Source organism: Xiphophorus hellerii, chromosome 20 (genome assembly GCF_003331165.1).
Source record: "Xiphophorus hellerii strain 12219 chromosome 20, Xiphophorus_hellerii-4.1, whole genome shotgun sequence".
In the NCBI taxonomy this organism is placed as follows: domain Eukaryota; kingdom Metazoa; phylum Chordata; class Actinopteri; order Cyprinodontiformes; family Poeciliidae; genus Xiphophorus; species Xiphophorus hellerii.
The window spans coordinates 8525519-8533868 of NC_045691.1; the positions used below are offsets into that span (position 1 = coordinate 8525519).

The window sequence follows — 8350 nt, forward strand, 5'->3', positions numbered from 1 at the left end:
AACTAAGAAGTTCAGTGCAGAGAGTTATTCACAATTTACACAGTTGATGTAGAATTCAAACAAATACTAAATACATAAATGTCTTTGCTCCTTATTGCCAACTTCCCACACACCTATATGGGAAAGTGATATTAATACTTTTTATATGACAATTGCATCCCATTTAAAAGTTTTATTTCAGCATTAGCAATTGAGGAACTATGCCATACCTAATAGCATGGATTTTATTTACATAATAAAGTTGAAAATTGCCCTTTAAATGTGTTTTGTAATGAAAACTTGTTGGCTACAAGTGAATTTTCATTAATTGACAGAACAATGTAACAATGTTCACCACTGTACTGTGAATCCTTCCAAATCTTAATCTTGAATTATTCTTTGTAGCTGTAGAAAGCAGTTCTGTTGTTATAAATTAAAATAGGTATTTTTCATGGGGCAGTTTGAAAAATACTGCCCCATGAAGAAAAGCAATACTGCAATACTGCCCCATTGCGTTCTGACCTACATAGAACAAAGAAAACTCCCTCAATGTGTTTTCAGTAATGAGTGGTGAGATGTCAAATATATGCATTGGTATAGATAATACCTGGAGGTATTAAATCTTGACCAACAGTTCTTTTGTGATTTTTCAAAGTGGCTTTTGTCTATGATGAGTATGCTTTTCAGTGCATGTTAATTTACCACTTCAGAATGTAGCATCTGCTTTCCTCTTTGAGGAACGTTAATGGACGTGGTCAGCACACTCTGTGCAATTTCAACAATCATAAAGAACTTGCACATGTCACATTGTTCAAGCTTTATGTTATAAAATCTTAATAATAACTAATTTCACTATGTTAGCTGGATGATTCAATGAGACATCTGATTGTACGATTTCTCGTAGCAACAGAGCCACATCACAAACGTTCAACGGAGTCACTCCCAAAGTGGGGAGCCAGCACCGCCTCTGACTGTTATTTTAAGAGGGACAGGAGAATTAAAGAAAAACAAAGTAACTAAAACAAAATTATTGTTTGGGGTGAGGAATGCTCTTATTAATAGTATTAATAGACAGTTATGTCTGAAGAATAGATCCATCTAAAAACTGTAAGGTCACATTTGTGAACATTTTTTGTTTTCTCTACACACTTATTTTAGGATATCTATTTGGAGACAATTTGAAAGTTAATATCTAATGTTAATTTGTTGTGCTTCTGATTCTCTGAAAGAAAAAAAACCTCAAAAATTTTATGATTGTAATATGCAATATTTGAAAGTAAATAGAAAAAGGAATTCTTGTTTGGGGAAAAAACAACAGGGGATACTGCATTAACAAGTGAGGTTCTCGACCAAAGTCTATACACTTAGTGATTCTTTTGTGGGGGCATTTTACAATTTTCCACTATTTCATATTTTGCATATTCTTTTTCAGTTCTCTTTTCTCAGTCCTAACATGCTGCTACTAGTATAAACTTAGACCCTGAGGGATGAACAGAGGCAACACTGATTCAGATGTACTGGGTTTTATCAGCAAAACAAGTTTTCCCTAACCCAGTTGCTTGAAGCCAGGATCGTAACTGAAAATCTGAAAATCCAGTTTAATAAACTGCACCACACCACTTTAAAAACCACTTTTAATGCCTTTTGTTTGTTTTCAGGGTGGAGGTGGCATTAATTATTTAGCATTTTTAAGATGAGCAATTCATTCAAAAATCACTCATTTGTGTACAACTCCAGGAGACCACTACAGCCTTTGGACCATTTTTCTTCTTCTGCACCACAAACAAAGCTATGTTGTTTATCCCACTCACTGGTCAAAATAACAATGATCCTTTTGTGGCTGGAAAACTTCTCTTCTGTTCTCAGAATTCATTGTTTCCGCATTTATCAGAGCAGCACAGATTAGCAACAGGTCATTTTGGGTGGTCATTGAGTGACCTGTGTCATGGCTAATGCAGAAAGTAACTTTTAGTTGGAAAAAGTCTTACATTTTTATTCAAAAACCAGCAATGCAAAGTTTAATTCAATTCAAAGCTACTATCCTCAGATTAAAGCTATGCTGACTGAGCAACCATTCTCAAATGTGCACTTGAGTGAGATGGAGTGAGCAAAACAAACGGACAATCTCGGGGGTGTAAAAAGCTGGTATCTTGAATTAAAGTTCTACCGGCTAATAGAAATCTGCAACCTTAAAGTTTTGCTTCCGGTGAGTTAAAACGTCAGGTATCTTCGATGGCTTTTTTTCCCCCTTTCTTTTAAGCGTATAGGTATTTGGACAGTACATCAAAAAGATTGCTGCTTAGAAAAATAAAGAGCCCCAAGAGTGGAGCTGTGTGAAAGCTATTCTTATAGGGAAAATAAGACACATCACAGAATAGAGATGAAACTAGTCATACACACCCTGTCTCTGACCTACATAGAACAAAGAAAACTCTCTCAATGTGTTTTCAGTAATGAGTGGTGAGATGTCAAATATATGCATTGGTATAGATAGATATTGTTTCTATTTACATGGGTAATGTATGGCCCTCTGGGACATTCGCATACAGTGTAATTCAATACCATCTTGCTTTCTGTAAGATATTTCTCTGATTTGCATACAAAAGTACTTGGTACTCCTCCACCTTCTTTCCATCCAGCCTTTGATAACAGTGGTGCATCTGTTCAGTGACTTGGCAGCTGATTTATGTTGCCCAAGTCCTTCTCAGCTCCCTGTTATATACAACTCCATTTTAACAAGTAGCAATCCTAGGAAATCTTTTTTTTTTTTCATTATAAACTTTACAACACAAGCAACTTATAAGAAGTAAGTTGTATTTGAAGCCCCGAATGATTTGCAAATTTGTTGTGCTCTTTTGTAGCTCTTGCAACAGTTTCACAAAGAATGTTTAACCAATAGAAAACATTTCCAAGAAGGACTGGTATGAAACAGACGGGTATATGGATAGACAACAGCAGACAACAGCAGCTGGTGATGACTAAAAAAAACAGCATTGCAAAACCTAACAGAAAGTTACTGCAAGCAGAAACACTTTAAGGTTTTCCTTTTGAGAAAGTGGCACACAAACACTCTATGACAGACCACTGACAACAAAATGTACCAGGAAGAAGCAATTCTGCCTCGAGCTCTACTTCCTTCTTCAGCATCCCTGCAGACTTCCTATCAAGAGATTCTGATGTTATTTGGCCAATTTACAAACTGCAAACAGCTACTTGAGAACAGATGGAATATGTCTTTTTTTCGCTGTCAAAAAGCATGACAATCTAAGTGGGAGGCTGTTCACAGGCATTTGTGGATTTCATGGATTTGTTTCAACACAAAGCTACCCTAGCAATAATTTTTTTGAACACAAAGATCTATAACTCTATTGGATAGATCTTACATATGGTACAGTTATTTTATGCTTAACATTAATTAAATTTCAGGTTGCCAGCTGACATTTTAAATGCCATAATGATCTGCACACACTGCGTGATGGGGTTATTGACATGCCTTAGAGACCCTTTATTCTTATTTTTTCTCAGGTTTACTTTCATTTTGACAACTTTCAAGACATGCAAGAATATGTTATGCATTCGGGAGTCAGTTTGGCCTTAATTTGCCCTCTGCTGAGGAGAGTAGCGTCAGTCCACAACAGCAGTGTGATGCTGAAGAAATCCCATTAATCAAGGACACAGTGAGAATAACCTCTACCTCCTATCTGCCATTGTTCTCATCTCACAACAGTGAACTGAACTTGATTTTGTGTTGTACTGTTCACATACTGAACAGAGACAAGAACACACCTCTATCAACCAAGTTATCTTATTTATCATGGAATGCACAAAATGCTGAAAGTAAAAGAAAATATAAAAAAAAAACAATTGTGGTGCAGGATCCTTAAATTTTCTTGTAAAAATAAAATGTATATAAGGAGGTTCTAAATCTAAAACAGATTTTAGATGTCAAGATTTATGGATTTATTAATAGTATTATTCCTGTTTTGTATCTACATTTTAAATGGCATTTTGTTAAACTAGCAGTCAAACAATAATTCATCTTAAATATGTCCATAATAATAAAAAAAAACAACTAGAATTACTCTCTCAACAAGTCTATAAACTCAACCTCTCAAAACTCAAGTCTCAGCATGAAAAAGTATCATCATTCCCCAATGTTTGGAGTCTTGTGTTGGATAAGCTCCAAAAATTATTCTACCGTGAATACAATATGCAAAGGTTAAGATGCTAAGGTGAAATCTTGTATTTCGTCTGCACGTTTGTCTGAGCTGACATCAGTTATTATATTAGCAAATCCATTAACATGTATTTTAGATACTGCACAAACCAAAGTGCTTAAGGATGATTCCCTTTATTGATTGTCAGACTGTTATATCCCTAAGGAAGTTGTAATTAAACCACTGTTTAAAGGCCTTGACTGCATCTTAATATTTTTACCATCATCCTTTTCATCAACATCCCATTTATACAAATAACAGTAGTTATGTTCTTATTTACCGGATTAAAGGTTTTGAAAAGCATTATGAGACTTCAAGCTTCACCATACAGACACAGCTAAATAAAAAGGTCACCAACGAGCTACTGACTGCATCTGAGAAAGGTCTCAGATCATTCAACAATATTGAACAAAAACGTTTCTGCAAGTTTATATGAGACTACTGATATTTTGGGAATAGTTCTTAAGTGATTAATGTTCTTATTAAAGTCTTTTCAAGTTTTCTTTTTACAAATGTCATTCATGGAGTTCCTCAGGGTTCCTTTACGGGTTACTTCATTGGTCAGGTGATGACACACAGCTATATATGTCTAAGCTCATCTGACTTTTGTCATTTGGCTAAAATACAAGCTTGTGCAAAAGAGATGAAAATCTGAATGTTCTATTTAGAAAATTCTAAATATATATATTTTTTATGTTTTATAAAATTCTGAGAAACTGAAACAAAACAGAAAACAAATTGACAGCTGTATAAGTGTTCATTTGTCTTTATGTTGGAATACAGTGACAATCATTTTGAAAAAAAAGATGATATCGTGTGTCTTAAATTATTGATTTCTCTCATGAGAAATATGTTTATCAGCTTGCTTAGCATGTGAAGTAGATTTGGTCTCCTAGCCAGTTTCTGCCTGGCTATGCTCCAGAATAAATTTTACTGGAAGGCCTGTGACTTGGAGCAGAGTGGCAACAGTTGTGACTTGTATATATCTAAATAAAAACAATATTGAGTCTATAAAAATATTAAGAGCAGTGACGAAGTTATTTTATACCTACTCTTTGTTACTGCCTTTAATGTTATTTTAGGTATTGGGTTATCTTTACACGTTTGAGCTTAGGGTAACAAAATACAATTCATAGTGTCAGCACAAAATAATTCCACATTTTTACTCCCTAAAACCTTAGTTACAGCCAGTTTTTCATTTTTCCTTTAGCAGATGTGGTGATAAAAAGAAGGAGAAGCCAATCATTTCCAGGCAAATGCACTATTGCTGCAAGAGAAATGGTATAAAACTGATATGTGATAGCAGCTAAGGACAGTAAGTAAAACTCCTGCATCTTCAGCAGTAAACCTCCCAAAAGATATAATCTAACTATTACCTGTTTAAATATTAGCTTTAAGACAAGCCTGAGGTTCTTAGTCTGAACTTCCCTGAGTTGTGCTTCCCATGTGCAAAGTTTTGCACCATGCAAAGCTCCATTCTAATGTGGTATGAATTTATACAAGCAAATGTTAATCAGATTATGGCTCAAACAGCTGATAAATAGCAAAACAACAAAACAAACTAGTGCAACTCACTCCATTACTTTAAAGGAGTTGGAGGTAATCGGTTACAGATTGCAGGTTAAGGTGAACCCAGTCTAAAACTGACTAGATTGAGCAGAAACAAGTAGGAGCCCTGCGCGAACAAATCCTGCTGCTGTAGGTGATCACCAAATAGTTGACTTGCCAAATAAAAATGCCAAAATTACCAGAAAGACAGAAATTGTCCAGGATTGCTGCTGAATACATTTGCATGGACCGCATCCTTGTTTACAATATATTTGTATGCACAAGATCCATGTTTCCAGTCAGATTTATTTATAAATCACATTTGGAAACAAGAAATAATTACTAGTTTCTTTTTTGTATGGAATCATCTTTTATTTGTTCTTTAGTAGTAAAATTTGTTTGTATCAACAGGCAGGCTGAATGACAAATGAAAGCACACAGTGGCAGACTAAAGATAAGCAATTATAATAGAATAAAAATAATTACAGGACTGAATCAAGAGGTATGTACTTCAACGAAAGGCATCAACAGTTATATTAATTGCTATGTTGTCCATTGTTTTCCCAATCAGAAAAGTTACACACTTTTCTAAACAAAGGCTGAATAGTCTTCCACTTATTATTTTTGCCTGAATCAATAAAGTGACAATATTATCATCTTGTAATTAAGTTGTATTTTCTTTGCCCTCTTAAATAAAAAGAACAATCTATCTTCAAAAAATCTTGAGGTATCAAAACTGGCATTGAGAATCAAGTATTTTTCTAGATATTCCAGTCAATGGAAAATATGGTAAACTGTTTTTTTTTTAAAGCCCCAGTCAAATCAGGATAATGTGTATAAAAATATACCAGTGAAAAAAAGGCTGTTGATCTTCAGAAGATTTCATGCATCAATACAAAAAAATCTTCCTCCGATTGTGTGGAAATCTAGAATGGAAACTAACAGAGCACAACTATAGGTAACAGTGTGCTTGATCTGATTGGATCTTGGATTGTGTTATTTGAAGAGATTACAGGAAAAACTGTGATTTGTGCTTGAATGAAGTGGTGTGAGGTTTATAGGAAATTACTTTAGATAAACATCAAGAAGTATTCTTGAATTCTCTCCACAAGGTAAATGATCAGACATTCTCAGATGACTGTTATGGGCTTGTTGTACATTACAACACTGAACATGTGGAAGGCGTGTCACCACTATCAAATGACTCATTGTGCAGTTGGGCATCAAGGCCTTGTAAATGATGGCAGTGAGAACAAGTTTTATCTATTGAAAGAACATGGCTGTCATGTGACAGAAGTATTTGTAATAATTACAACCCATGTATGTGTTACATATGCTTGGATTGTGGATGTTTGTTGGGAGTCCTGGACTGTAACTAAGGGAGAAAAGTCCTGAGAGTTTCTTACATCCGGAAAAGAAGGCTGGAACAGTGCGTTAGCCTCAAAATGCAAATTTCTTTGGTCTGAACACAGACTGTGTCAGAGGTCCCTTAGCTCCCTCCCTCTCACCCCTTTGCTCCCTGAATCCCCCTACTCTTATTCTACTGAACAGCAGCGTGAAATCCATCCTGGGAGGGGCTTTTGTACTCCGGGAAGCAACCGTCAAAACTAGAATGGTGTAGGCCGGACCCCGGCCAGAGGATCTCTTTTTATGGCTTGAGGGACAAGAAGAGCTGTGTAGTGAAGCTGAAAAACAGCGGGCTATAGGTGTGGATTTTGGATGAGCTCAAAATCCCTCACTCATCCTGCCTGGAGTCTGTCACAGAAATTGTGGCTATCATAACAAGGCCTCCTGCTCTGTATCCCTGCCGGCTCTCTGAGGCAGGCCTAAGGTTTAATTGTCCATGATGTTGTGTACTTTGCTAAAGGGCTTCAGTTTATCGGCCATTCCCTTCCTCTGCTCTCCTCCTCCACATTTTCTTGTGCTCTCAGTTGCCGGTATAGCTGTCAGGCTGCAACACAGACAGGCACAAACCAGCACACCCACCCCCAACTCCACTCCATCAATAGCCCCATTTGGACAAAGCTGCTGTCTTTGCAACATGCTAAACGAGCTGACAGAGGAAGGAAAGCTAGAGGAGCGACAGAATGAGGTACATAAACAGGCAGTGTTTCAAGGAAATAAGTAAATACACATCTCACCTTCTTGACAGCAACAGTAGACTATGTCCTCCAAGAAGCTTCAGGCACTCCCTGGTGACCCTTTAATCCTGAAAACATCCCATAAACAGTCAGCTGTTACCACAGCACACTCATCTTTACAGTGTCCTTTGAGGACTGTGAGTGGTTGAACACAGATTTGAATTCTCCTGTGCTGTTTACTTTCCCACAACTTCTCCCCGGCACCGTTTGCACAAGCAGCTCTAGATGAGGTAACCTTCTTAGCTCCCTCCCCTTTCTGCCGCTTCCTCTTTTGCCTGTCGGGTTCTGTTCTACACTAAATCTTTCCTCTCAGACTTATTTTTTTTACATACCCCCCACCCTATGCCCCTTAGCCCATGTAGTTCCAATCTGTCCTTTCTTCAGTTGTTTCCCTCCTCCCACTTCGCAGACCCCTGCTGCTACCCACAGAGCAGCACAAAGAAGGGCAAGGGGATCTCAGTCACT

The 8350-nt window shown here is 36.8% G+C and overlaps 1 protein-coding gene across 8 annotated transcripts in view; it reads right to left on the reverse strand.

Annotated features, from left to right (window-relative positions):
• Nucleotides 1-8303, reverse strand: part of arhgef10la (Rho guanine nucleotide exchange factor (GEF) 10-like a) — a 128121-nt gene extending 119818 nt beyond the window's left edge. For 4 of the 8 annotated variants that reach the window (XM_032549487.1, XM_032549493.1, XM_032549492.1 and 1 more), the window contains exon 1: nt 7886-8302. The gene's annotated coding sequence lies outside the window, so the exon portion shown is untranslated. Of the gene's footprint in view, nt 1-7885 lie in introns of all 8 variants that reach the window. The other 4 variants (XM_032549489.1, XM_032549488.1, XM_032549485.1 and 1 more) reach the window with 2 other exon arrangements.
• Between the last annotated feature and the right edge of the window lie 47 nt (nt 8304-8350).